This window comes from Triturus cristatus, chromosome 1_1 (genome assembly GCF_964204655.1).
Source record: "Triturus cristatus chromosome 1_1, aTriCri1.1, whole genome shotgun sequence".
Taxonomy (NCBI): Eukaryota; Metazoa; Chordata; class Amphibia; order Caudata; family Salamandridae; genus Triturus; species Triturus cristatus.
Genome location: NC_140579.1, coordinates 870555361 through 870577973, shown reverse-complemented (window position 1 = coordinate 870577973; position 22613 = coordinate 870555361). Strand labels below are relative to the sequence as shown.

Here is a 22613-nt window from a genome sequence, read left to right as displayed (position 1 = left end):
GAGCTTTACTATCAAGCGGCCCAATTGCGGGTCGTGTTAGAATGGACGGCACGGGAATCGGAGAAGCACTGGCTCCATATGGACCGCGCGATCGCCGGCAGATCAATCTGGGACCTGCTGTGGAAACCAAGGAGAGATAGACCGCCGAATGCATATCTTAGCACGCCGACGCGCACTATGCTGGAGGTTTGGGATAGGGTCACGCGGAGAGAGGGGTGGACGACATTCCCTTCACCATATACCCCGATGCACTTTAATCCGGCCTTCGCCCCAGCCAGAGAGGAGGGTCCCTTTGATGGGTGGCGAGGGGGGGGGGGGGGGGGGGTGTCTAAAGCTGGCGGACCTATTTGATAAGGGGGCATTCCGCTCGTTTCAGAACTGTAGGAGTGAGTTTGGGGTTCCCAACAGTGAGCAGTGAGCAGTTCCACTATTTGCAGCTCAAACACTGGGCCACGGCGTCACCTTTGAGGGAGGCGTGCTGCCGGAGCCTCACGGATATGGAAAAACTGGTTTTGACGCGGGCGGGCTCTATGAAGGGGGCAATCTCGTCGCTCTATAGGATGCTGCTGACCACACTACACACACCCAGGGCCAGACATATGGAATTCTGGGAGCAACTCCTGGGGAGAGGGATAACTGAAGCGGAGTGGAGGGGCTTATGGCGGGATATTCCCAGACATAACTTGTCGGTAGGCATACGGGAGGCTCACTACAAAACCATTTTTGATTGGTACCTATACCCCACAAAATTGGCTAGGATCTTCCCGGGGACTTCTGCGCTCTGCTGGCGGGGATTTCAAGCATATCTGGTGGGACTGCCCCAGTATTCAACCTTTCTGGGCAGAAATTTTAGCGCAGATTAAAGAGATTTTGGGCTTTACACCCCCCGGGGGCCTCGCTCATGTCATCCTGGGTCTTCGGGGAGAGGATTGGGAGGAAGTGTCCAGAGGAGACAAGGCTATATGGTGGCTCTGCGTCGGGGCGGCTAAGCTCACGGTGGCAGCGGCATGGAAAAAACAAGCCGCTCCCGCTATGTCACTGTGGCACGCCCGCCTGTGGCGCCTGCTCTCGATGGAGCGCCTGGCGGTGTGCTTTAGGGATGATCCCACAGCCTTTGAGGAGTCTTGGGGCGCACTGCTGGCCTACTTATCTAGGGGCCTCCCGGCAGCTGTCTTCCTGCCCACGTTGAGGGCGTTGCGCATCTTCCGGACCTGGCACTCCACGGACTGATATGGTTTCCCCTTTTCTCGGACGCTTTGCAGCTGCCTCAGGGAGGGGTGGCGGGAGGGGGTGGTGGTGAGGGTGGGATGGGGTACTGGAGGAGTTCGAGGAGGGATTCCCATGGGCCGCACATGGAGCATCTGAACCACCTATGGGGCATTCTGCAGATACCTATGGCCAGGGGACACCCGGCAGTTACTTGTTATTGTATGATTACACATGTGCACTGATACTGTTATGAAAATCAATAAAAATGATTGCTATAAAAAAAAAAAGGCACATGCCTGACCTGAGGACTACCTCTTTGCCAAATTTCAAGTAATTCTGTTCAGCCGTTCTGGCTGTAGCTGTGTCTAAAGGTCCTATGGAAAAATGCATGGGGAAAACGCGTTTTGGGACCCCCTTTTTTCTCGGCCCCTGCGTGACGAATCACCCCGAGACTTTCAGGGTAGGAGCTGAACGGAGCGCCACATTAGTTTTGAAAATTTCGCGAGGATTCGTCAACCGGCGCCAAAGTTATTCAAAATAGAATTTTGATATTTCCTATGGAAACTAGGTTGTAACTATAACTATCTACTGGCGACCGCCAGTAGATAATATACACATATATATATATATATATATATACACACACATACACACACATATATATATAAATATATTATCTACTGGCAGTCGCCAGTAGATAGTTATAGTTAGGACCGAGTTTCCATAGGAAATCTGAAAATTCTATTTTGAATAACTTTGGCGCCGGTTGACGAATCCTCGCGAAATTTTCAAAACTAATGGGGTGCTCCGTTCAGCTCCTACCCTGAAAGTCTCGGGGTGATTCGTCAAGCGGGGGCCGAGAAAAAAGGGGGGTCCCAAAACGAGTTTTCCCCATGCATTTTTCCATAGGACCTTTAGTCGAAGGTACAGCCCGAACGGCTGAACAGAATTACTTGAAATTTGGCAGAGAGGTAGTCCTCAGGTCAGGGAAGTGCCTTTTGCAGGTCTGGTGTCAATCTGTTCAGTAGTTCCTGAGAAAATAGCATTTAAAAGCATATAAATATCTATAAGCACGCACCGTGCGCACACCGTGCGAGCACCTTAACGTGCGCGAGCGTAATTCTGATTGGTGGTTACATGTTAGTCAACGTTCGAATCGTAATCAGGAAGTGTCGGCCGCCATTTTGTTTGTTTTCAGTGCGAGAGTGAAAAAGGAAGGTGGCGAACGTGAAAAGGGGGCAGGGTAGAGAGTTCCTGACCCCCTAGCCTTTGTCAGGGGGTCCCTGAAGGACCCCGAAGGTATTTTTTTTTTTATAATTTTTTTTTTTAAATCGCTGTGAAAAACCAAAAAAAAAAAAATGTAATACGTAGTTTATTGTAAAATAAATATATTAAAAAAAAACATAAATAAATTAGCATTTAAAAAAACGTACAAATTCACTGAAAAAACCATAGGTTTCACACAAGTTATAGTTAGGAATTAGCATTTAAAAAACCTTGCAAATTCACTTAAAAAACCATAGGTTTCACACATGTTATAGTTAGGTGGATATTTCACTCGTAAAAAACCAATGAAATTCCCCCGTTATAGTTAGTTCAGATAATTATAACTCGCGCGACCGCCACTCTATCACAAGGATGATGTCATCAGTGATGTCATGAGTGATGCCACTGACCATGTCATGAGTGATGTAATATGTGGCGTCATGAGCAGTGGATTGCGGGCGCGCGAGTTATAGTTCTCTGAACTAACTATAACGGGGAATTTCATTGGTTTTTTACGAGTGAAATATCCACCCAACTATAACGTGTGAAACCTATGGTTTTTTAAGTGAATATATATATATATATATATATATTACCTACTGGCGGTCGCCAGTAGGTAGTTATAGTTAGGACCACGTTTCCATAGGAAATCCGCAACATTCTATTTTGAATAACTTTGGCGCCGGTCGACGAATCCTCGCGAATTTTTCAAAATAGGTGGGGCGCTACGCTCCGCTCCTACCCTGAAAGTCTCGGGGGGATTCGTCAAGCGGGGGCTGAGATAAAAGGGGGGTCCCAAAACGCGTTTTTCCCATGCATTTTTCCATAGGACCTTTAGACACAGCTACAGCCCGAACGGCTGAACAGAATTACTTGAAATTTGGCAGAGAGGTAGTCCTCAGGTCAAGGAAGTGCCTTTTGTAGGTTTGGTGTCAATCTGTTCAGTATTTCCTGAGAAAATAGCATTTAAAAGCATATATATATCTATATTCTGATTGGTTGTTAGATCTTAGTAAACATTCGAATCGGTCGAAACCAGGAAGTGTCGGCCGCCATTTTGTCTCTCGCAGTCTGAGGGGGTGAAAAACAAAGGCGGAGAACGTGAAAAGGAGGCAGGGTGGACAATTCCTGACCCCCTAGCCTTTGTCAGGGGGTCCCAGAAGGACCCCCAAGGGCCAAAATTTCTTTTAATTTTGTTTTGAAAAATCACGGAGTGCGCGTAGCGTGCGCGTACGGTAGAAACGGAAAAATTCCGCGAACTGCGTAACGTGGGTGTGCGGTGCGCGAAGCGTACCGCACGCCCACAGCGCACGCACGGTGCGCAAAGCGCACCGTGCGCGTACGGTACGCGCACGGTGAAAAACCTTAAAAAAAAAAAATACATAACTTAGCATTTAAAAAACCGTACAAATTCACTGAAAAAACGAAAAGTTTCTTACCTGTCGGTGTAGTTTTGCAGCTTGAAGATCTTTCTGGATTCACTATGCTGTGCATGGCTAAGAATCTCGGGATTCAAACCGGAAGTGCAGAACAACATCCTTGGCACCCCCTTCAACGGAGAGACACTGTTCGGAGCAACGGTGGACGAGAAGCTCACCCAGCTCAAGAAGGAGAACGAGACAGCGAGGTCCATGGGGGCCCTGCAGCTGAGGGGAATGAGACGAGGAAATCCCTCGAGGAGACCCTACGGTAGGGGTGGAAGCCAACAGGGGACGTCGCACCAGGCGTTCCAACAAGGTCAGCAGGGCGAAGGTCACGGACAAAGTCAGCAGAAGCAAAGCTGGCAATATCAACCTCGGGGCCAGTCCTTTCGAGGGAGAGGGAACGGACGTGGCCAAAGGAGGAGAGGGGGCGATCAGCCCTCCTCGAAGTGACTCAGCACGCAAGAAGACGCCCACCCTCGTCAGGCCCCCAAGGGTGAGGCGCAAAAAGGTGTCATCAGGGGGAAGAGAAGATTCAAGAGCCTACGAGCATACGTCACCGGTAGGCGGAAGGCTGAGGTTCTACCTTCAGGAGTGGCGGCGCATAACCACAGACAAGTGGATACGGAACATCGTGCAGTACGGATACTGCGTAGACTTGGAGAAAAGACCTCCAAACAGAAAGCCGAAGGGAAGACAGAGATCGGCCCAAGAACTGGCAATACTCAGAGAAGAAACACGGAAACTCCTGCAAAAGGGAGCCATAGAGACAGTGCCGTTCAGGGAACGCAACAAAGGGGTCTACTCAAACTACTTCGTGGTTCCGAAGGTAGACGGAGACCTCAGACCCATACTGGACCTCCGGTACCTAAACAAGTTCGTCAAAACACAAAGGTTCAAAATGACTTCACTGCAGGAGGTACTGCCACAGATAAGAGAAGGGGACTTCATGGTCACCGTGGACCTCAAAGATGCCTACCTTCACATCCCAATAAACAGAAGGCACAAGGGCCTTCTAAGATTCAACATCGAACAGGAACACTACCAGTTCACAACCCTGGCCTTCGGATTAAAATCAGCACCAAGGGTCTTTACAAAATGCCTGTCGGCGGTAGCGGCACACCTACGAAAGCAGGGAATACACGTATACCCCTACTTGGACGACTGGCTGGTCAAGGCAAACTCACGCGAGAAGTGCGAGAGGCACGCAAAACGCGTAACAGACACCCTCACAAATCTGGGGTTTTCCATCCACTGGGGAAAATCGTCGCTGGAACCGGAGCAGGTAAAGATTTTCCTGGGGGCAAAGATCAACTCCCTACACAATACGGTAGTGCCCAGCGACAGGAGGACAGATGCTCTACTGAAGGAGACGCAGCTCTACCAGAAGGGGCGAGCTCTGACAGTGAGGGCGGTGAGCAAGATGATGGGAATGATGGCGTCCTGTATCCAGCTGGTGCCGAATGTACGCCTGCACATGAGACCATTCCAGGAATGGCTGCAACAGCAATGGTCACAAGCAAACGGAAGTTGGGAGGATCTAGTGGTTGTGACGCACGCAGTGCAGGAGGAGATAGCTTGGTGGAACAGAGACAACATAACAACGGGGAGAAGCCTGACACCACCAAGCCCAACAGTGACCATTACCACAGACGCATCACAGAAGGGATGGGGAGCGCACATGGACAACCTCAGGGTGAGGGGTCTATGGGCTCCAGCGGACGCGGTCCGCCACATCAACTACCTCGAGTTGAAAACGATACTGCTAGCCCTGAAGGCATTCCAGAAACACCTGTTCGGCCAGAGAGTGTTGATACAGACAGACAACACCACGGCGATGTTCTACATCAACAAACAAGGGGGGACACAGTCGTTTCCCCTCTCATCCCTAGCTCAGGAGATTTGGAGATGGGCCATACCTCTCAAGATAGATCTACTGGCAATTCACCTGCCAGGGAAGGACAATGTGGAGGCAGACTGGCTGAGCAGGCAGACCTCAGCATCGCACGAGTGGGAGCTCAATGGCCAGGAAACAGAGAAAATCTTCCAGAAATGGGGGACTCCCACAATAGACCTGTTTGCAACACGCCACAATGCAAAATGCCGAAGCTTCGCGTCCAGGCAACCAGATCAGCAATCCAGGGGAAATGCCCTATGGATAAGCTGGTGGAAGACATTTGCCTACGCCTTTCCACCGATACCCCTGTTGCACAGAGTGCTAGAGAAGTGCAGAACCAGCAACATGACTCTGATCCTGGTGGCTCCACAGTGGGCGAGGCAGACATGGTTCTCACAGATTCAAGAAATGGCGCAAGGCAATCCGTACAGGTTCGAGAGGAAAAAGGACCTGCTCTCAATGCAAAACGGAGAGGTACTGCACCCAGAGCCAGAGAGCCTCAACCTGGCAGCATGGCTCCTGAAGACCTAGAGGTCGCACACCTAAAGTTGCCTCAGAGCACCATGCGAGTGCTACGGGAGGCAAGGAAACCTACTACAAGAAAGTGCTACAGCGCAAAGTGGAAGAGATTCACGGTGTGGTGCAGGAAAAAGGGACTGCAAAACAGGATGACAAGAGACTCAACTGTGCTGAGGTACCTCACACACCTTCTAAAGAGTAACCTCTGCTCGAGCTCCCTAAGGGTACACCTAGCAGCGATCGTTGCCTACACCAGAGGTGAGAAAGGTGGAAGTTTCTTCACCTCGCAGGTGGTGAAGAGATTCATGGAGGGAGCCAAAAGAATGGCACCCCCGAAAAGGTTGCCGCCGCCGGCATGGAATTTAAACGTGGTTCTGACGGAGCTCATGAAGGCGCCGTTTGAACCCATTCACAAAGCCACTCTACAAATGTTGACGATGAAAACTGCCTTTCTAGTGGCCATTACCTCACTACGCAGGGTGAGCGAGCTTCAAGCACTAACGCTACAGGAGCCCTACTTATAGTTCGGAATTAGCATTTAAAAAACCTTGCAAATTCACTTTTAAAAACCATAGGTTTCACACATGTTCTAGTTAGCTGGACATTTCACTCGTGAAAAACCATTGAAATTCCCCCGTTATAGTTAGTGCAGGTGTAGGAGAGTAGGGTCTGCTATCCTATGGTCACCCCAAATTTTTGCTTTTTGCTTCACTTGTTTTTGACATATTGCGGCTGTGGGCCTGCCAATCAGACCCCCAGCCTGCTGTTCTCTCTACTAAATTAAAACTATGCACCCTAGGTGCATAACCAATTGGAAGTGGATCACCCTGTCAGCCCCTGTACCAGTGTACACTAGGTACCCAGGGCATTGGTGTACCCAAGGCCTGCCAGGGGCTGAAGCATGTATTATGCCACCCCAAGCTTGGCCTAACAATTTGACACAACTGGCTGATCACTCAGCTGGGGTAAGTTGGTGTAATCACCTCTTACTTAGGTGTAGTATACCTATACCTAACCTTAAATGGGACACCTGGTAACCTATAAGTCACTCCTATGGCAGGCCTTAACAATCCTGAAGGCAGAGTGCTTGGTTCCATGTGAGATGGTGCTCTGGCATGAGCTGAGCCTGTCTGCAGTGGTCGGAACAACTTCCTTCTACTGTTTCCAGATATCGTCATACCATATACTCTTAAGTGCATTATGAACCTCGCGGTTAAATGCTATCTTTGGTTTGGCTTTATCAAAACATGTCGAGTAAGGTGTCATACGAATTGGAATACTAACCCCTCGCCAATTCTGGCGACGGGGTTAGCATTTCACCCTTCTAGAGGGACACGACATGTACAGTACCTGAAACCCGGGTAAAATCAGACATAGCCTCAGCTCCACAAAATGGATGCTGCCACCACAGACACAAGTCTGCCCTCCTGCTGCTGGGAGTCCTTCCAGCTTGGGAGGTGTGGACAAAGGGTTTCCTGCCAGGGGAGGTGCATGCACCACCCCAGACAGGATTTTGTGTATTGGTCAGGTAGGGCTTGAAAGAAACCAGACATGCCTGTGGCTCACGAGGAGCCTCGGTGCATATGCCAGTTCAAACCGGTCCTGGGGCACACCAGTCCCGGGCCTGGGGCGAGCTGGACAAAGGATTGGGGGTGTAACCACCCCCCTTCCTGGTCCCACCCATAGGGAGGGACCTAGCAGGTAGTCCGGCCCCTAGAATCCGCTTAAAGGTAGGAGCTGTGTCCTAAGACTTCAGACATCCTGGAATCAACTTGAAACTAAGAAGAAGACGGGAACTTCGACATTCTGCTGCACAGAAGACTGAAGGAAATCTCCCCTGTGGTCAGGGAGTGACCACCTTGCTAACGCAAGCACCATCCAGCGAATCAACGTCTGCTTTGCCGCCGCCTCCCGCCCGAGCCCAGAGACTGACAAGACCTGGACCTCCAGACCTCTCACCGCCCGATCCACAGTCCCTGAAAAGAGGAGACCCGTGGAGGCACCGAGACACGTGGAGCCAGCCATCTTGAAACGACCACGACAAGCTGACAAGTGCAACAACCGAGGCTCCCTCCAAGTTGTGCTTTGGGATCTGAGAAGCCCAACCCTCGAGCAGCATCCACACCAAAGGTGAGCCCTCCAGCATCTCCACGATCTGCGTGGGGCCCTTCTGCATTTTGCCACTCGACGCGCCTAACCGGTTGCTGGCCCGCTGGCTAGTAGCCATCTTGGCGACGACCTTTACGAAATACACCGCTGGTCTGGTTGTTCCAGACTGGCCCTTGCTCCCCTCCAAAGGAGCAGTCCTTCTGACCTTGCTGGTCAGAACCATCAGCTTATTTCATCTCCTACAACAATTGCTTTTGCCAAGGCTTGTTTGCTTCGATCAAGTCGCCGACACCGCCGACAGCGAGAGCCTGCTTGGGACAGCTCGTGAACCGACTCCTGGGCGTCGTCGACCTCCAGGGACCACGTGGCTGCAGAGACAAGCTACACCTTTCTTCCTGTTTGCACCCGACATTGCCTGGTACCCACCTGGTGCCACGCTGGTCACTGGCTAGTGACTGTGAACACTGTCCCCTCTGCTTACAGGTCTTCAGCATCTCCGATCCACTCTTGGATCCACCGCATCTCTCCCGGACCGACCACCTGCAGCATCTTTGTCTTCAGGCTCCACGGAACAGATAGAAGAAACCCGACGCACTTCGAGGCCTATGCACCCGCTTCCTGTGGGTGAGGTAAAGCTGGCACTCCTGTGCCCAAGGGTAGTATTACATCTCTAGTGCCTGTGTTCCAAATCTTGAGTTCCTAGTCCATCCGGAAGATCCTCTTTGCAGTAACTTTGTACTTTTTACGCACCCATCGAAACCTATGGGGGCACGCGTGTGACTATTTGCTCTGCACACGCCACCCGTGGACCTCCTGGTCACTAACTGAAGTTAGCTCCTTGTAGGCCCAGCGATTCTAGAGGCCCTAGGCCTTTTCCCTTTTCTGTTCGTGGTACTTATACCACTATTTTAGTATATGGTTTGAGCGGCCACCAGGGCCTATCCATATAAAGTGCAACTTCTGTGTATTCTACTGTAATCTTGTTTGACGATTTGTGCTCCTGTGCTCATAATGAGACTAGGGGTTACTTTGAGAAATAAATACATATATATTTTGAATATATATCTGTGTGGTGTCCTTTCATTGGTATAAAAGGGGGTTGCATTTGGTAAAACAGCTGGCTTAACACGCTTCACGAGTTTAGCCTCAAAGACTGCTTAGCCTACGCTACCACTAGGGCAGCTAGTCCGAAAAGGTTGACTTACAACCACACCATAAGGGTTGCTTGGCATGGTACAAGGTGATCACTTTAACTAGTGAGCATCATATACCAGGCCAACTTCTCACAGCAGGCAACTATAACTCACGCGACCGCAATCCACTGCTGATGACGTCCGATATTACATCACTGATGACATATGAGTCTTTCTGAAAAAAAAATATTTGTAATATATGTATAGCTAAAAATTAATGGAAGACGACATGGGTAAATAAGTGTCTAAATACAGTGATGTAATATCTGACGTCATCAGCAGAGGATTGCGGTTGCGTGAGTTATAGTTGCCTGCACTAACTATAACGGGGGAATTTCAATGGTTTTTCACGAGTGAAATGTCCAGCTAACTATAACATGTGTGAAACCTATGGTTTTTTAAGTGAATATATATATATATATATATATATATATATATATATATATATATATATATATATATATATATATATATATATATATATATATATATATATATATATATATATACACACACACACACACACACACACACACATTCGGTTCCCTTTTATACATTTGACATGCTATAATCCAATTGGACGTGTATCGTAAATACATTCACGCCCGGGCGCGGTGCAGTGTGTGGACAGAGCGATACTTGCGAAATGTCCCCCTGCACCAGGGTCCGTACAGGACTCGGGTGCATCGTGTCTCCACAGCAGGGATTCAGGTCTCCGCATAAAATATTGCGTTTGATATACCGGGTTTCATTGGTTCCACGTTACCATTGCAGGAGTCTGACATCTTAAAATTAATGTAATTTTTCCGATGAATTCTAACAATCGTGAGGCATTCCCCCGTGCCTTCGCGAGCAGATATGACTTTCATCCCTCCCATGATCAGAGTATTTATAATTCCCACGTACCCATTAATGTGTTTATTAATTGGCTCCTTTTTTATCCATTTGACATTCTATAATATCATTGGGCGCAAATGCATTCATCCAAGTGTCGCGCGCTGGCCACTCTTCTCACAAATCTAGCGCTTTGTGCGGCGACACTGCATGTCAGCTGCCTCCTGTATGGAGTTCACTGCCTGGGGTGTATATTTCGACCAGACACGTTACTCGAAGACTACAGCGAACAGACATACAGCCTTTAATTCGTAGATCGATTCATACATTCATCCTAGTACTTGCTTCTCTGGTGACTCTTTTAATGGCACTTTGCCTTACAAAGCGCTTGTTAGAGAGGTGTGCCTTCGAATCACTTTAAACCACAGGTGCTACATTTGAACAATTTATTGTCACTTATTATGTCCGCCTTTGGAACACGAAATGCTAAATCGGCCTTGCAGGAAGTGAATACATAATCGTTGATTTGAGAGAAGAGCTTAGAAACACTTTTACCATAAACGAACCGACAGTCGAGTCGTAACAGTTCTTTTCGCAGGGCACCCGCCTGGGCTAGTGATTTACAAAGCTATACTACACTCCCTGCCACCTGACCCCGCAGCCTGATCGTCCCTTTGTCAGAGTGGTTTATTGTCCTAGAAACTGCTTTAAAGCGCTATATTAGGTATGGCCCTATATGCAACAAGCAACTGGCACGAAAATATCTGCAGGGGAAATATCTCCATGGCTCCTTTTAGCACGCGACCATCACCTGATGCATATAGACAAGGACGCCATTAACACCGCCGCCTTTCTCCGAGGCGAAGCAGAAATGCCTCGGAGAAAGGCAGCGGCGTTTTCGGATTCGGGGGCGTGTTTCTTTTCTCTCCTCTTGCCATTGGCTGGAGGAGAAAATGAGAAAAGTAGCAAAAAACACGCCCCCGAATACGAAAAGGACGGGCCTGTTCGGAGAGACGATCCTCTTCTCCAATGGCTGGCCAGCATTCAAGAGGCCAGCCAATGGAGAAGAGGAGAGAAGAGGGGCGGGTTCAAGCCCCTCTTCTCCAAAACATTAAATCTCCGGACTTCCGGTTCTGCCTTCGGCAGACCGGATGGTCCCTCGACCTAACAAAAAGGCATAATCCTCATCTCAGCGTTCTTAAAGGAAATGTAACTTTCCTTCACAATAGCTAGGGAATTTTTTATTCACTTCTGTATTAGACTAGTGCTTTATGTTCTTCACTCAGGTTTTCAGTTAGTTAGTAGGACTAACACATTCTATTAGTCTCATACTGGCTGTTAGGATTAACATTTCTGATCAGCTTCAATTGTTTTTTTTATATCAAAACATCTGATCTTTATAAGTGTAAGTGTTTTTGCTGCTTCAGAATCTGCTTTTATGATATGTAAAGTCTCATATGCATGCCTGCCACTTAAAGGAATGCCAAGAGTTTGGACATACGTAAAAGTAGGATGACAAAGCCAGCGGTGTTTTCCACTACAGAGAGAAGCGATTCCACATAATTCTTCTTTTCAGTATTTTCGCAACAGGAAGTGAAGAAGCAATGCACAGATTCTTTGCCTAATGACATGCATGGTGAGAACCAAAATCTGCCTATTGACATGCATGGTGAGAACCAATCTTCTCTCCCCATCATAGAGGTTTCTCATTGAAAATGTTTAACACATGTTAAAGTCAGAATGTATAAAATAAATGCACTGCAATAAGGTCTTAAGCATAAAAAGATTCCTCACTCCACAAGTCTAGCAGGCATTGAGGAGATTTGTTTTTGATCGAGTACCAGCAACAATGAAGTTAAAATAGACATCCAAGGACCCTGAAACCCAGAGTGCAACTAAAAGTGGAAAGAAAACTCCAGAGAGTATGATGAATTCACAGGGAAATTACAGGAAAAATAAAGTACGTTTTTTTCACAACTGGCCGCTAGAGGATTCCCCTTTCGATTCCATTCCAGTATAAAATCGGAGATAAGTGTACCTCAAGTGGAGAGTGGCACATTGAGCCTCTAAACCTCACTTGCTGGAATGTGCGTTTTACACAGAGGTAGATGAGTACTAAATGCACTGTTATCAGGGCTGTCCAATAGCACTACTATTTAAAATTTACTACGAGGAATACCAGTGGACTAGGAAAGATTCAAGACTTTGAATCTACGCAAGAGCCAAAGCTTGAGAAAGTGTCTATGACATACTTAGCTTGATAACGCCTGTCAGAAGCATATGTGTGGCTCCATACAAGCATCTACTATGTCATGAAATAATCAAAGGATTCTAATTGATATTCATATGCACTGAATACCTTAGCATGTGTGAGGTGCTTAGTATATAAATTCAACTTTTGTTTTAAATTTGATGTACAAAAAAATCAATACATATCAATCCATAGTCAAAACGGATTTAAAATTATAACATGCAACATTGCTGGCCCAATAACATTTTTGTTCTAAAAAAACTATGAAAGTAAATGGATTTAAAAGTGCATAGCCTCACATAGTTTTAAGATTCACAACAGCCAAGAGGCTGCTGGCATCACAGTTAATTTTTCTTGCCAAATATGACGTTTGCTTAGAAACGATCTAAATGAAATGCATTTAGTCACGATTTTCAAGAAAATTAAATAATGGACACAACCCTCCGACATCTACGCTGAACATCCCTAGATTAGGATCTGTAACAAAACGTTGGTCTTCAAGTTAAGAAGAAGTGATGTGAAGAATTTTGCTAAGACCAAAATGGGAACCGCAGAATTAACCTGAAGTTTGTTGAGTTGCTGGATTTTAGTAAAGTCCAATCAACTATGAAAAACTACGGCACGTATAAAGGAACTTTCCTGACTAATATAGAAAAAAAAGGCTCCAAAGACAAAAGAAGTTAAACAAAGAAGGGGGGGAAATCACACGGTCTGGACTTCTTTTCTAAAGGTTAGGGGTGATGGTACTAATGTTAGGTTGGATCACAAAAGTACAATAGAAAAATACGTGTTTACTTGTTTGAGGTTCATTCAGGATCGGTTAGTTGTATAGAGACTGGAAGTGAAAGTTTTTCCTCTGGTTAGTAAGGTTTTTTTATTTTATGTATGACTTGGGAAACCTTTCCCGTTAGAGACAAGGAAAGGGCAATCAATGTCAGGCATAAAAACATTACTTAGGGATCCAGCATCGGTGCACGTGTTCATCTTGGCCCTAGAGAATGTGGAGGTCATGAATTTGATGGCTGATACAGCAATCTCCCAAGCTTTATCAAGAGATGTTCACAATTAGTACATCTGAAAATATTTAGACCAAATAGCATCAGCGGTCATAAAGTTGGACTCTAGACTCCTTCGCCAATAAAGAGAATTGAATATGCTACTTACCAGTATGCATCTGTTCTTGGCATGTAGGGCTGCTGACATTCATATCTGTGCATAGATCGCCGCCTAGTGTTGGGTCCGGATGTTTGCACGTTGTTGTCCTGGAAGAGTCTTCGAAGTATCCTTGGATAGGTGACTCCTCCCCTGGACTACAGTGCGCATGGGCATCCTCTCCATCCTCAGATTGTTTTTCGCCATTGTGGCAGTGATGGAGTAGATACAGAAAGTGATGACCATGCTTGCAGTAATTCTGAGAGCTGCAGCTGCGACAGGCGCCGGGGAGGAGGGAGGGCGATATGAATGTCAGCAGCCCTACATGCCAAGAACAGATGCATACTGGTAAGTAGCATATTCAGTTCGAGGCATGTGGGCTGCTGAATTCATATCTGTGCATAGAATACATAGCAGTGCCCTCTATTGGCGGCGGCTACCCGTGCCAGCTGCAGCGGTCTGAAAAAGTGTTTTGAGAACAGCCTGTCCTACAGCTGCCTGCTGTTTTGACTGCACATCTACGCAATAGTGTTTTGTAAATGTGTGTGTAGTGGACCATGTGGCTGCTCTGCATATATCATGCAAGGGAATATTTCCTAGGAAGGCCATGGAAGCCCCCAACTTACGTGTTGAGTGGGCTCGTGGTGGAATAGTTAATGTGCGTTTTGCTTTTTGATAACAGATTTGAATACACTTAACTATCCATCTGGCTATCCCTGCTTTGGAGATGGCGTTACCTTTGTGGTGTGGGGCAAAGGCAACGAACAGTTGTTTTGTCTTCCTGAAGGGTTTAGTCCTATCGATGTAGTACATGAGGGCCCTCCGTACATCTAGTGTATGTAGTGCCCTTTCTGCAACAGTTTGTGGGTTTTGGAAGAAAACTGGCAGTTCAATAGTTTGATTCATGTGGAACTGCGATATTACTTTGGGCATGAATTTGGGGTTGGTACGTAGTACGACCCTGTTGGTGTGAACCTGTATAAATGGCTCTTGAACGGTTAGTGCCTGGAGTTCACTAACTCTTCTTAGGGAAGTGATCGCTACAAGGAAGGCCACTTTCCAGGTAAGGAATTGAATCTCGCATGAGTGTAGAGGTTCAAAGGGTGGACCCATCAGGCGTGTGAGGACCAAGTTGAGGTTCCACATTGGAGCCGGTGGGTGGCTTGGTGGAATGACTCGTTTGAGTCCTTCCAAGAATGCTTTGATGGCAGGCACTCTGAATAGAGAAAGGTGCTGCCTGGTTTGCAGATAGGCTGAGATTGCGGTCAAATGGACACGTATAGAGGTGTACGCCAGATTGCATCGATATAGGTGTAAGAGATAACAGATGATGTTTTGGATGGATGCGTCCAGCGGGTTGATGTCATTATTACCGCAATAAATGACGAACCTTTTCCATTTGGCTGCATAGCAAGCTCTGGTAGTGGGTCTCCTGGCCTCCTTGATGATGTCCATACAGTCAGGTGGCAGGTTGAGATAGCCAAACTCTAGGACTTCAGGAGCCAGATCGCCAGATTCAGCTGTTGCGGATCTGGGTGCTGAACCTCTCCATGGTTCTGCGTCAAATGCGCGGGTTTGAGCCGCAGCCTTTGATGCGGCACCATGGAAAGTTCGAGGAAGGTGGTGTACCACGGCTGGCGTGCCCACGTGGGAGCAACTAGGACGAGTGTCAGGGAGTGTTGTCGGAGTTTGCGGGCCACTAGCGGTATCAATGGCGCTGGGGGAAAAGCGTACGCAAATCTGCCGGACCAGTTCATCCATATCGCATTGCCCTGCGACTGCGGATGTGGGAATCTGGCGGCGAAGCTTTGGCATTTTGCGTTTTCGCTTGTCGCGAATAGGTCTATCTCCGGATGACCCCACTGCTGGAAGTACGGTTGGAGTACTGATGGGTGTAACTCCCACTCGTGCATCTGGTGGCTGTGTCTGCTGAGCAGATCCGCCATCTGGTTGTCCTTGCCAGGGAGGTGTTCCGCCATGAGGAACATGTTCCTTTGAATGGCCCACTTCCACATGCTCTGAGCCAGATGATACAACTGTGGAGAGTGTGTTCCTCCCTGCTTCTGTATGTAGTACATGGCAGTCATGTTGTCCGTCCGGATCAACACGACCTTGTTGCATAGATGTACTTTGAATGCCTTCATGGCTAGGAAGATTGCCATCAGTTCCAGAAGGTTGATGTGCAACTTCTTTTGTTGTGTTGTCCATAGTCCCTGCACTGTGTAGTGGAGTACATGAGCTCCCCATCCCTGGAGAGACGCGTCCGCTGTCAGTACTATCTGTGGGACAGGCTCTTGGAATGGTCGGCCCTTGCAAAGGTTTTGTGGATTCCACCAATGCAGAGAGTTGTATGCCCGACCGCTCACCAACACTAGGTCCTTTAACTGTCCTTGAGCCTGATTCCACTGACGTGCTAGGCACTCCTGAAGTGGGCGCATATGTAATCTCGCGTGCGGGACTATGAAGATGCAGGAGGCCATCATGCCTATCAACTGCATAAACACTCGCGCTGGAAGTGAGTGATTGGGTTTGAACTTGGAGATCAGCAGTTGTATGCTGTTGATCCTCACTAAGTTTGGCTGAGCTGTGGCCGCCAGAGTGTCTATAGTCGCACCTAGGTACTGTTGTACGTGTGCGGGCTGGAGATGGGACTTTGGATAATTTAGTGAGAATCCCAAACTGTGAAGAAGGTGAATGGTGCGGGACATGTGGCTTGCACATTGCTGGGCTGACTTCGCTTGAACGAGCCAGTCGTCTAGGTAGGGGTAGACGTGTATATGCTGCCTCCGTAGATGTGCTGCCACCGTAGCTAGGCACTTCGTGAAAACCCTGGGCGCTGTTGTCACGCCGAAGGGAAGGACTTTGAACTGATAGTGCTGCCCCTGAACAGTGAACCTGAGGTATTTTTTGTGTGAGGGGTGGATGGGTATGTGAAAGTACGCATCTTTGAGGTCCAGTGTGGCGAGGAAGTCTCCCTGCTTGAGAAGCGGAAGGACTTGCTGTAGAGTGAGCATGTGAAAGTGCTCTGAAAGAATGTATTGGTTTAGGGGTCTCAGGTCTAATATAGGTCTGAGCGACCCGTCCTTTTTTGGAATTAAGAAGTAGAGGGAGTACACTCCCGCACCCTGCTCGTGGATGGGTACGACCTCTATAGCGCCTTTTAGAAGCATACTTTGCACTTCTTGCTGTAAGAGCGTTAAGTGCTCTGAGGACATAGGACGGCTTCTTGGTGGTATTGTGGGTGGAGTGGAGGTTAACTCCAGACAGTAACCGTATTTTATAATATCTTTGACCCACCTGTCCGTGGTGATGGAATTCCACGTGGACAGGAACCTTTGTAGCCTTCCCCCGACAGGTGTTATGTGGTCGGGAGGAAGGGAGAGGGCGTCACTGCTTGTTCTTGGGGGAGGACCTGGTGTTGCCGTAGCCGCGTCCTCTGCCCTTTGTGCTGGAGCCACGATATCCACCTCGGGTGTTTTTATCATAGGTGGTCTGTGTATTGCCTTTGTTATATGTTTGTTGTGACCCCTGTCCTCTACCTGCTCCCTTGTTTCCGGGGCGACGAAAGGAGCCGCTCCGAAAGGACTGAGTTTGTAGGGCGCCCATGGACTTCGCAGTGTCCGTGTCCTTTTTTATCTTTTCGAGGGTGGTGTCAACCTCTGGCCCGAATAAGTAGTCGGGGTTGACGGGCTGGTTCAGTATATTGTTTTGTACCTCAGGCTTGAATCCTGAGATCCGTAGCCAGGCATGTCGTCGCAGCATGACGCTTGTGTTTATGGCTCTGGCAGCCGTGTCTGCAGCATCTAGTGCGCATTTGATGGAAGCGTTCGTTAGTAGCTGTCCTTCCCTGATGAGCATTTCTGCGCCTTCCTTGAACTGGTCAGGGAGATGTTGGAATATTTGCTCCAGTGTATTGTAGTGCGCTCTATCATAGCGAGCAAGGAGCGCTTGAGTGTTGGCTATGCGCCATATGTTGGCAGCTTGGGCGGCAACTCGCTTGCCAGAGGTTTCTAACACCTTGGACTCTTTGTCCGGGGGAGGAGCGTCACCTGTCGTTTGCGAGTGTGCCCTCTTGCGTGCATTCGCTACGACGATGGAGTCTAGTGGTAATTGTCCTCTGATGTAAGTAGGATCCCCAGGTGCTGATCTGTATTTTTTATCAATCCTGGGGTTTATCACTCGTGCCCTGGTGGGTTCCTTGAAAATGTCCTTGGCTGGTTTGAGGACCCCCTTCAACATTGGCAGAGTCTTTACATGTCTTTCTGAGGATGCAAAGGTGTCCATTAGAAAGTCATCTTCGATGGTATCAGAGTGAAGCTGTACCCCATGGTTATTTGCAGCACGTTCGATAAGAGCGTTGAACGCCGCAGTGTCCTCCGTAGGAGATGTTTTCGCCCCATAGAGTTGTTGGTCCTGTGCATCGAGAGTTGCATTGGGGTCTGCAGGGTCACCCCAAGTTTGATCAGGGTCCTGCTGGTCATCAGGGTCCGTGTCTACATGGTAGGGGACTTGGTCACCCATGTAGTCCTCTAATGCATCCGTATCGGAGCGTGTGGGGGAGAACCGGTGTAGATCCTGGTAGGATGAATGGAAGGGTTCATAAAGGAGTGGTTCCGATTCAGCAGGCAACTTCCTTTTTAGTGGGATCCTGAAAGGGTCCAATGGCGGCTCCGAAGTTATCCTTCGGTCGTGGAGAATCATCCTGCCAGTGTCGGCGTCGATGATACGTGCCGAAGACGTCTCAGCAGGTGTGACCGTAGGTTGGGTGACCTGTGTCCTGAGTTGGAACAGTTTTGGGATTGTCGACGGAGGCAAGCCGAAGGTAATATTGGCCGGCACCGAAGAGGCTGCTGGAGCTCCGATCGAACCGGAACCCGACGTGTCCTGGAGGACAGCTGTGGTTTTGCTGCCTTGCGTCGCACCAGGTCGTACTTGGGGCGCCTTCGAGGCTTTGGCACCGGCTAGGCTTGTAGAGGCGGCCGTGGCTTTTTTCGGCGCCGGCGGTTCATTGAGTCGAGGTGCAGAGATCACCGTCGAAGTCTTCGATACCTGAGGCTTAGGTGTCATCGAGGGAGTGATGCGAGACACAGCAGGCGGTACGGCCCTTGGTGTCGTCGGTGCCGGTGGCCGAGCAGGTTTGTCGGTGCCGATGGCTTTTTTCCGTTTGTCGACTCCAACGTCGCCCGCTTCAAGTTCGGCACCGAAGTCCCTCTTGGTTCGGCTGGTGCCGACGCGGTGATCCGACTAGCGCCACTTTCAGTTTCGGTTTCGGTGGAACCGGAGTAGCTTTCGGTTTCGGTTTTGTGGTAGGGAAACCAGCCTGTTTATGTAGTAATGGCTGCCGCTGAACGTCCGAGGCCGGGCCCGAGGGCGGAGCCGAAGGACTGCGGGATGGGTCTCGGGTAAGGCCCGAAGGCGATCCCTCGACCGGAGCCATAGGCTGTGGCACTGGTGTTTCAACGGTTTGAACAGGTAGGCCTTGTTCATCATTGGAGCTACTCTCTTCGGCCCCTAAGGCCTCCTCGTCGTCTCCTACCTCGGTGTCGTCTTCACCTCTGTGGAAGAGTGACTCGTCTACCTCGTCCGATCCGGGTTCGTGTTCGGAAACGGGACTGGAGGGCAAGACTTCTAATTCCTCGACGTCTTCGGCCTCGTCGAAGATGTCTGTTGGGGCCGGTGCCGCGTGCTGCGCCTCGAGTCTCGCCGCTCGTCGATTCCGCAAAGTCTTCTTGGAACGGAACCGGGCACAGGCCATGCATGTCGATTCGTCGTGGTCCGGCGAAAGGCATTTGTTGCACACCGGGTGGACGTCGATGTGTGGGTACTTCGCATTGCATACCGGACACCTTTTGAATGGCGTCCTCGATTCCATCGTCGAAGTAGTCGATGGACAGGTAAATGCGAAAAAAGTCGGTGCTGAAAGTTAGTAAACTAACAGGATTGGATCGAAACCCGATCGATAAACAGTACCGACGCAAACTAAAGGCCTTTTGGCCTCGAAAAAATATTTTCCTAACTTGAGCTAAGATAGCACATCCGAACCTAATGGCGGAAAAAAACAATCTGAGGATGGAGAGGATGCCCATGCGCACTGTAGTCCAGGGGAGGAGTCACCTATCCAAGGATACTTCGAAGACTCTTCCAGGACAACAACGTGCAAACATCCGGACCCAACACTAGGCGGCGATCTATGCACAGATATGAATTCAGCAGCCCACAGGCCTCGAACCCAGTAATATGAAAAACACCATGTCTTGGATTGTAATCAGAGATCGAACCTAGCTGTAAAACAAGTGGTTTTGCAGATACTAAGCCAAAAGTTTACACATGGGCATAAATGGAACCCCTTAAAATCAAAATGGGCCTACTGACAGAATGTTTGTGGGCACCAAAGAGCAGAGGACAGGCTGAACAATAGAAATCTGTAGAAATCTTCAATGGTGAATCTCAAACTGGCAATGTTCTTTCTCGAATGGTATGTGGAATTATACCTTTATTTTCAAATGAAAACGTCAAGACCCAAATAAAAATACTGCAGAATACAACATGTGTTAAACTGGAATAGGTCAATGCTGGAAAAACCCCCAAGATTACAACTCCTTTGGGGCACAAGACCAATTAAAAGGAAAAATAGCTTCTGCGCAGTACTGTGCAATTGCCCCTTGGAAACTGATCAGTAGTCATATACAATGGTAAACGGCTTCTCAAATCCCAGGCATCCTCTCCGAGCAACATAAAATAAGTTCATACTTTTTGATACTTGGGTTGAAGGATCCTTAGGATTGGCAATGCTTGCAATATGATCCTTCTCTCCCACCTTCTTCCACAACGAATGGGTGTCTTCCACCAAAGGACTCACCAACTCAAACACATCCTCGTTCTTAATTATAGGACTCTTTGTTTTGATCAAACATTTAATGGCCCTATCCACCAGCGAGATGATAGCAATTTTCAAATTATATAGACAATTGGAGGAAAACATTTTTGTATGTAAACACAATTTTCTAACCTAGCTGTAGGTGAGCAGCATAAATTCATTTTTTCATTTTAAATCAAGCCAATTGAAACGAGGAGCCAGATAGCAAGCACCTTTACAAACCTGAAATTTGAGCTGTCTTGGTAAAGGGAGCCAACACATACTATCTTATTGTGTCGCTTTTCAGGCTGATGTGAGCATGACTCAGATTGCCCATTTGGGGAATACATTGCCTTCAGCAAAATACAATAAAACGCCTCCATGGAAGACAAAATGTGGTCTGACCACCTTAACATGGGATGATAGTGGCTTAAGGTATAAAATAGCTAGTGAAGATGGAGTACCTCCTAATATAGTAACATTTGCTTAGAAGCATGTTACTTCTGTGGCATCCAGTTTTATTGTCAGTAATATACACTTATTTCAGTATGGGTGATAACACTACTGTATTTTGTTCAAGCAAAGAGCGCTGATGTGTCTTTACACATCAACTATGTAAACACCTTAAGAGCTGGCAGTGCTTCCAACATTTTTGCTCTTACACTGGAAGCAAGTGATGAATTATAGAACAACCCACATTGTTTAATAACACAGCAAAATAGAGTATAAGGGATAGACGGTGTTTAATAACACAACAGAGTATAAGGTATAGACGGATATCCATTTCCACATTTTAGCATTTTTAAGTGGCAGACAAAGGAGATCAAAGTGCAAAAAGCACTCGCTGTTCTTCTTTTGGTCAGAATGCAACTTTAGGCTGGCCTCTAATAAATGGTTGCTTTTTACTGGGTAATTTGCTTTTAACTTATATTTTATATTGAATAGTGATCATCACCACCCAATCCACATTCCACTGACTAGTTTTTTTTAAACTTCATATTACAATCGGACATCATTCTAAAACCGAGACAAAGGCATAATTAATACTAATCTTCAACAAAAGAAAGTGACAGTTTGAGAAATTCTCAGTTAACCACACTCCAGGACTCAGAATATAAACTAATTGCCAAACACTACCACACATCTACATGACTAGAGGAAAAAAATGAATATGCTACTTACCAGTATGCATCTGTTCTTGGCATGTAGGGCTGCTGACATTCATATCTGTGCATAGATCGCCGCCTAGTGTTGGGTCCGGATGTTTGCACGTTGTTGTCCTGGAAGAGTCTTCGAGGTATCCTGGGATAGGTGACTCCTCCCCTGGACTACAGTGCGCATGGGCATCCTCTCCATCCTCAGATTGTTTTTCGCCATTGTGGCAGTGATGGAGTAGATACAGAAAGTGATGACCATGCTTACAGTAATTCTGAGAGCTGCAGCTGCTACAGGCGCCGGGGAGGAGGGAGGGCGATATGAATGTCAGCAGCCCTACATGCCAAGAACAGATGCATACTGGTAAGTAGCATATTCAGTTCGAGGCATGTGGGCTGCTGAATTCATATCTGTGCATAGAATGTATAGCAGTGCCCTCTATTAGCGGCGGCTACCAGTGCCAGCTGCAGCGGTCTGAAAAAGGGTTTTGAGAACCGCCTGTCCTACAGCTGCCTGCTGTTTTGATTGCACATCTACACAATAGTGTTTGGTAAATGTGTGTGTGGTGGACCAGGTGGCTGCTCTACATATATCATGAAGGGGAATATTTCCTAGAAAAGCCATGGAGGCCCCTAACTTACGTGTTGAGTGGGCTCGTGGGGGAATAGTTAATGTGCGTTTTGCCTTTTGATAACAAATTTGAATACACTTAACTATCCATCTGGCTATCCCTGCTTTGGAGATGGCGTTA

The 22613-nt window shown here is 47.9% G+C and overlaps 1 protein-coding gene across 7 annotated transcripts in view; it reads right to left on the bottom strand.

Annotated features, from left to right (window-relative positions):
* TOX4 (TOX high mobility group box family member 4) overlaps positions 1-22613 on the bottom strand; it is a 798038-nt gene that overhangs the window by 366538 nt on the left and 408887 nt on the right. The gene's annotated exons all lie outside the window — the stretch shown is intronic.